The sequence below is a fragment of the Panicum virgatum genome, chromosome 7K (assembly GCF_016808335.1).
Source record: "Panicum virgatum strain AP13 chromosome 7K, P.virgatum_v5, whole genome shotgun sequence".
In the NCBI taxonomy this organism is placed as follows: domain Eukaryota; kingdom Viridiplantae; phylum Streptophyta; class Magnoliopsida; order Poales; family Poaceae; genus Panicum; species Panicum virgatum.
Genome location: NC_053142.1, coordinates 26326317 through 26334874, shown reverse-complemented (window position 1 = coordinate 26334874; position 8558 = coordinate 26326317).

Below are 8558 nucleotides of genomic sequence, written 5' to 3'. Positions count from 1 at the left end.
CATGTAATGATTGCATTGAAATTTACAAATAAACCCTCCACAAAAGCAATATTTTCTCTCCCTATTCAAATGAAGTTATAGAAAGGACCTTGCATTAAATCATATTTACACAAATAACCTTTTATTTTTACAATAAGATCATTTTTCAAGCAAATTAAGCACATGATGCATAAAATAAATACAATTCTACTGTGCAGACACCTAGGGTGTCACAGCCTTCCCCCCTAAAAGGAATCTCGCCCCAAGATTAAAATAAGAATAAGGATGGAAAGATTTAGTACCTGGATGGGTTCTAAGAAAGTCGGGAAAATTTCTTTGGAGATAAATTTCAGTCTCCCAAGTGGCTTCTTCCTCAGTATGGTGATTCCACTGAATTTTGTACATTCTAACTTTCTCCCTTCTAGTACTTCTTTCTTTGGTGTAAAGAACTCTGATTGGATACTCAGCATAAGATAGATCGGGTTCAATTTCGATATCTTGTGGTTTAATGATCTCAGTGGGCACTTTGATGCACTTCTTGAGTTGAGAGATATGGAAAACATCATGAATGGCGGCCAACTGAGAAGAAAGACGGATTTGGTAAGCAACTGGACCACAAGTTTCAATGATTTCAAATGGTCCGATGTATCGGGGTGCCAATTTCTCTTTTATGCCGAAGCGTTGAACACCTCTAGTAGGAGATACTCGCAGATATACGAAATCCCCTACCTTGAACTATAAAGGGTCTCTTCTTTTGTCGGCATAACTTTTCTGTCTTGATTGGGCTACTTTAAGATTAGTCTGGATAACTTTGACTTTCTCTTCTGCTTCAATGACTAGATCTGGCCCAAAAATTTTGCGTTCTCCGGCTTGTGACCAACTCAAAGGAGTTTGACACTTTCGACCGTATAACGCTTCAAATGGTGCCATTTACAAGCTGGATTGGTAACTATTATTATATGAGAACTCTGCCAGTGCTAGGCACTTATCACAATTCTTGCCATATTGAATAGCACATGCCCTCAACATATCTTCAATGATTTGATTGATTCGTTTAGTTTGACCATTTGTTTGTGGATGATAAGCTGAACTATGAATCAATTTGGTTCCAAGGGATTCTTGCAATTGTTCCTAGAAATGTGCAATGAACTGCGCCCCACGATCAGAAATGATCGTCTTTGGAATTCCATGCAGACGAACAATTTGGTCGAGATAAATCTCTGCATACTTCTTGGCAGAATAAGTTGTATTCACAGGAATAAAATGAGCAGTCTTGGTGAGTCTATCAACGATTACCCAAATAGAATCATGTTTCTGCGAAGTGTTGGGTAAGCCAACGATAAAATCCATACTGATGTCCTCCCATTTCCAGGATGGAATGGGTAAAGGTTGGAGAGTACCAGCTACTTTCAAGTGACTATCTTTGACTCTTTGACAGACATCACACTCAGAAACATATTTAGCGATCTCTCTTTTCATTCGAGTCCACCAGAAATTCTGTTTAAGATCCTGGTACATCTTGGTACTACCGGGATGAATAGAAAACTTCGATAGATGTGCCTCATCAAGGATTTGATTTCTAAGCTGGTGATTCTTAGGTACAACAAGACGAAATTCAAACCGTAGAACTCCTTTATGATCCACTCGGAAACACTTGTACTTTGCTTCTCCTTGGGATAGTTTTTTCTTGATGATTTTGATACCTTCATCATGTAATTGTGCCATGATGATGCTATCATGAAGTGTAGGCTCGACAGCTATATGGTTCAGACTTCCTTGAGGTACCATTTCTAGATTTAGTTTCATCATTTCCTGGCATAGAATTTCATTGAATGGCTCTACAAATAGACAATGGCATTGTGACTTGCGGCTGAGTGCATCCGCAACCACATTAGCTTTTCCTGGATGATAGTGCACTTCTAGATCATAGTCCTTTATCAATTCTAGCCAGCATCTTTGTCTCATGTTGAGATCAGCTTGGGTGAAGATTTACTTGAGGCTCTTATGGTCAGTATAAATGTTACAATGAGTTCCCATAAGATGATGTCTCTAGAGCTTAAGAGCATGAATGATAGCTGCTAACACCAGATCATGTGTTGGATAGTTCTTCTCATGATTCCGAAGAGCTCTTGATGCATAAGCGATCACCTGGTTGTCTTGCATAAGTACACAACCAAGTCCCGTACCAGAAGCATCACAATAGACATTAAAAGGTTTGGTACTGTTCGGTGTAGCCAGCACTGGAGCAGTAGTTAATCGTGCTTTGAGAGTTTGAAAGGCTTCTTCATATTTATCATCCCAAACAAATTTCACTCCTTTCTTTAATAACTCCGTCATAGGCTTAGCTATTCTGGAGAAATCAGGAATGAATCGACGATAGTATCCGGCTAAACCGAGAAAACTGCAAATCTGATGGACTGAAGTAATAGGTTCCCAATCCATCACTCCTTGCACTTTAGTTGGATCAACCGATATACCTTCACTGGAGATAGTATGGCCTAAAAATTTCACACTATCTAGCCAAAATTCACATTTGGAGAATTTGGCATAAAGGTGATGATCTCGTAATCACTGAAGAATGATGCGTAAATGCTGAGCATGATCTTCTTCATTCTTGGAGTAGATCAAAATGTCATTGATGAACACCACAACGAATTTATCAAGCTCCGACATGAAGACTGAATTCATCAGGTACATAAAATATGCCGGGGCATTGGTAAGACCAAGACATAACCAGATACTCATAGAGTCCATATCTGGTCGAGAAAGCTGTTTTTGGAATGTCACAAGGCTTGATCTTTATTTGATGGTAGCCAGAATGAAGATCGATCTTAGAGAAAATCTTGGCTCCAGCTAACTGATCAAATAGGATATCAATGCGGGGAAGAGGATACTTGTTTTTAATAGTAACCGCATTGAGTGGTCGATAATCAACACATAGCCTCAAACTGTTGTCTTTCTTCTTCACAAACAGGGCTGGACATCCCCATGGTGAAGCACTTGGACGTATAAAACCCTTGTCAAGAATGTCTTGAAGTTGGATTTTCAATTCTGCCAACTCATTTGGAGACATACGGTACGACCTCTTAGAAATAGGGGCGGTACCGGGTTGAAGCTCGATAACGAATTCGATATCTCTATCAGGGGGCATTCCAGGCAAGTCATCTGGAAATACATCTAAGGTAGTCTTTATATTACAAACCTAGCATCACACTTTCTTACCACATATGTTACAACAAGTGGCACTCCTTCCTAGAGCTATTTTACAACATTTCATTCCCTATGTACATATACTACAAAAATCACAGACTATCTAGGAAAATCCTAAGATGCCTAGAAGTCATCGAGGTTGCTCATAGAGGAAGCACTGCCGAAGGAAGAATCGTCCGGCTGAGGGTTAGGCTCGGCAGGCGCGTGCTCGGAATCAATCTCTGAGACTCCCTCAATCTCCTCTGGGTCTTCTTCTTCTGTTGCAGGGTCAGTTGGAACAACTGGGGGTATTAGCTGCTCATGGAGCATACCAATATGGTCCATAGCATCACCCAGCTCCATTTGGAGCTCGTGAACCTGCTCCTAAAGAAAACCAATCACTGTGTTGCGCTGCACTATCTCAGCACCATGCTCCATAACCTGAAGCTCGTACTGTGCAATAGCGTTATCTCTCCCAGCAACAACCTCATTAAGCCCCTGAATCTAAGTGTCTCTCAGGCTAAGACCTCGCTGAAAAGTCTGGGCCAAGTCTATCACCTGATCCATATGCCTCTGCTGAAGAGCCTGATAGTGGTACTATGCATTCATATACCTAACCACTGCCTGGATAGTCTCATCAGCCATATCTCCAACTAAATGACCAAAGTGGGTGGTCCTGAAGAGCCACTCTACATTGCCAGCACTGACTGCCGAAAAAAAGCCAATAGGATAAGTGGCTACTTCGTTCGGATGGTGCTCACAGAAGGTGGTAATAGCTTTGAGAGCTGCTGTCTCAAAAGCGTCCACAAGGCGATATCCAACCACCTCAATCTCAATAGGCGGCCAAGTCAAAGTAGGGTGCTGAGGAATGGTCATGGTGGCACTGCACTTCTAAACTCCATCCTCAGAAAACTGTCGTCCCTTGTACCGGGGTGGTTCTGGGTAGTGAAAAATACGAAGAGTATCCCACAAAATCCTAGGAAAGCCCTCCCAGTACAGGCAATCAGTATGAGCATTTCCATCATCATCCCAGAAGATGCTCGGAAGGTCCGCCATCTGAATCCAAAAAGATTCAAATGTGAGTTAAATAATTATCTCAAGGCTTCTCAAATAAAGCTTTTAAGAAGACTGCAGAAAAATGTGATTCTGATTCAAAAGATTATACGGTTTCACAAACTCAGGAGGTAAACAAACCACAATTGGTACTGGTTCATCATTTGAGATTCTTTGGAACGAAAAGATCATTAGAACATCAAGATGGGGCTAAGGATGAAGGCATGACTTAAATCCATCTTTTTATCCAAGGAAATCTAAATGTTTCAACAAACATGCTCCTAATATTAAATTTAACTCAACTTATGATTTAAGCATATTAATACATATCCATGAAGATCCATACTAGAAATTCCTTAAAAAGACTCATGTAACAATTTTAAACCAACCATCATCAAACTATGCATGCACGACCAATTCGCCCTCACAAGATAAACAATTGCCAACTATTGTTGGGCTTACGCGGTTAGTACGGTGGCATTACATAGATACGGCTCTCCCTATAATATCTAGTCGATAAATTCTAACCGATCTTAACTTATCGAATTGCGGTTAGTGTACCTGCAGAAGATTGACAGAACATATATATGCATTGAACCTTTCATGCCAGCACTCATGAAAGCGTTCCCATACATTACCGCTCACTATAGAAGCGGCATCCATGCGTCCAACACTGCATGGACAGTGCTCATACGCTACCGAGGCAACGTATTCACGGGGTACTTTTACTCCCAATACAATCGACCGATGGTCAATATATTGGCAGTAGTTCAAGTAGGCCACTGCTTGAGCGCAGTGTTCGGTTCGCATCGCCGACGGGAAGGTCAGACTCCCTCATCTGACTAAGTATACTTTACTCCCAATATAGTCAACTCATAGTTGGTATATTGGTAGCACCTCAAGTAAGCCACTGCTTGAGGGCAGCGTTCGGCTCGCATCACCGACGGGAAGGTCAGACTCTCTCAGCTAATTGAGGATCCTTACCTTCTTACCTTAGCGTAGATGCGTCGTTATAGAAATTAAGGGTTGTTTGTGAGTATGGTTTGTCAAAAATGTAAAGTGCTGGAAGTCAGATATAATAAACCATACATAGATAGCCACCTGATAAATCCCATAATTTCCCTAGGGCTTTACGCTCTATGCATAATCCTTAACGAAACCAACATAGTTTTAGAAATACCTTGTTGGTCAAATTTTATACGGAAATCGATTTTTAAGGTTCCAACACCACTGGAGTACACTTGTAGCTCTGATATCAGCTGTGGCAGAACCACCTAAATTATCCCGGCTCAAGTGCACTGGCCATCACCCTAAAGGCAACACCGGCTCAAACACACTTCAAACGGAACAATTCTTGGTCTGTCGGGTAATGTCCCGATACAACCACCGGTTCTCGGATCGAACAAGCATACCCCGCACGATGGCGAGTCCAGAGATATTACAACTATAATTTTACAACACAGGCATAACAATTATTACAATAAGTTTAAAACATCATTACAGATCCAAACTTAGTAAAACATTATACAAGACATAAGTTTAAAGTTTGGAGTTAAGCAGCGGAAAGAAAACACGACGGCTACAACACGTCGCAAAAGGGTACCAAGCTAGCCCAAGCAAGGTATCACTCGTCGGGATCATTGCCAGTCGAAGACGGATCCCACTCTACAGACTAGCCAGCAGGCAAAGAGCAGGGGTAAGTCAGACTAGCGATCTGATCCTCAAAACTCATACCTGAAAAAGGTTTCAACAGCAAGGCTGAGTATACTAATACTCAGTAAGACTTAACCATCAACGGATATACTTAATCCACCTAGCTAGACTATGCAGGGCTTTGTAAGGCTCTGGTTTTCCTTTTGCTGAAATGCAATAAAGAGTAGGTCTTTACTTTCAACTTTTAGCTTCCAAGATTCTAGTTGATTAACCATTCTAGGTAAGCAACTACTCCTATTCAACCATGGTAGAACTTTAAGGAAACATCAAGATTGATCAATATAATGTTACTCTTATTATTCTGTGTTGCAAAGGGATCAAGCAGTCCCAAACCGTGAGAAGCGAACGATTCGAATCGAATTTAGTGACTTGGCCAGGCAGACCTAACACACACGTTTGGAACACCGTCGGGTCGTTCCCAAACAACCGTTGACCTTTCATTCCGGCTTGTGGATAGGGTCACTCTCCCCGACTACAGGGTACCAACTTCCTCCCTGCACCCATGGTGTTGCGCAATATAAACATAAATAAAACCTATCTCTAAGAGAGAGTGAAAGGTATATCCACTCCCCGGTCCGATCGGCTACTAGGCTTACCGCGTACCATATTTACGGCATGTGGCTAGTACGTTCAAAAACTTAACCACCGCTACCACACACCGGGACCTTAGCAGAATTTATCAACTCAGACGGGGTCTCACCCAAGGTCATGATATCGAACACGACCCCGTCCGTCGTCCTTATATTGATAGCAGAAAGTAAACAAGCAATTCCTATAGAGCTCGCGAGTGACAGGCAATCACTCGACTTTTACCGGTCCTATAAGCTTAGCAATTATTCGAACTCAGGTCTAGTGTGTTCAGTACATAGATTCTTGGGATCATGCATCTAGGGTTTCAATTTAGATCCTAGGAACTGTAAATGCACAAGTAAGTAATAACTATAAATTGTAATAATTTGAAATACTGGGTATGTCCGGGGCTTGCCTTCTCGGTAGTCGCTAGCTAAAACAGCCTTGGGCTCTTCCGAACTTTGGTCCGGGGCTTCAGTTAGTACAGCAGCGTTCACCTAGACTTCTGGATCACCTCCTTCAGACTCCGGAATCAACTCGTACGTCCCGTCAGCTAGTTCAGTTGTATCTATATGTGATGCAAGAATAGTATTATAAACATACACACGAGGCGAAGAAACTGCAGTCTAACAATTAGCAAACAAACTTAACACATGGGCAGTCATTTATGGAGTAGTTAGTTAACATCTCTTACTCCACAAAACAACATGATCAACTTCACAAATGAACTACACTATCTTCATAAAGCAAGTGGTAGTTGTTGACGCTCCTTAGCGCCCTAATTTATGTACCGCAAGCGCACGGAATCGTGTAGCTTTTCCCTTATAGTATTCCCCCAAGGTTTATCAATCTGTGGATCGACAAAGAACTACCCAAGGTTTTCCATCTAATCTAACGGATCTATCCTAACATGAAGCATGAATTGCACATATAGAGTAACCTTTAATAGATATGAGTGTTGTGTAAAGGTTGATCTCATCCATGAACATAGGCGTAACCATAGCTAAACCAAAGACATGACTAGGCCTATCGTCATCTAGTTGTAGTTCAAGCTAACGAGCAAATAAATCATGCATCTCAATCAATGGCATCTTTAAACCCAAAATCTCCAATCCGATCCTTCGATACCCCATCTACTTAAAGCAACGCCCTGTCACGATGCCCCCCTTTGGACAAAAGCACCCTGAAGCAAGTCGAACCCCCTTTGGTAGTTCCGCCATGAACCTCTAGCCACCATGACTACAAGATCATGCTAAGCGATCTATCTCGATAATAGATCTAGGATGAAGCAAACCCAAAGAAGAGAACGAAATCGAAAGAGAGAACATGGTCGCTAAAAGATTCGGAACACATGATTATCATTACTCACATAATAGATTCGTTTGGATCGTCACCACCGAGTACATACCATTGACGACTCCAACTAGCTCATGAACTCCACCATGGCACAACCACGCAGGGAGGCCATGGCGGCTAGGGCGGCCTAAGCCATCTCCTAGAAAACTTCGAAGACTTGCGGCGGTCGTCGTCTCCCTCCGGTCTTGGCCCTAGGTTTTCGTCGAGTTCTGGGTGGATGGATGCCCCGACTTGAATAAGGTGCGAGCTATTTATAAGCCGAGGAAGCCACCGGTCGAAGGGGAGGCCGAACCGCCTCGGAAATAGGCTAGGCCGGCCGGCTCATGGGCCTAGGCCGGCCGGCCTACCCTCTTTCGGGCCCGCCTCAGTCTCATCTTTCGCGTGTAGACTCCTGCCCGCCTCAGTCTCATCTTTCGCGTGTAGACTCCTTGCATCTTCTAGAGTTTATGTCCTTCCGATTGCACCCCTTTGGACGTCGTTATCTTGGAGATATCTTCGAGGAAAGGATAGGATAGAGAATCCTTCCTTAAATCTTCATTTGCTTTGCTTAATCCCGAAGTATCTTGATCTCATCTTCATGGGCTTGGTCCTTTGGGCTCTGTTGGAGGATGGATGTGCATGAATGGGCTTCGAATCAACATGGGCTTTGGTCCTTCCTTTAGGCTTTGGCCTTCGTCTTTCTCCATGTTAGCGCTCGA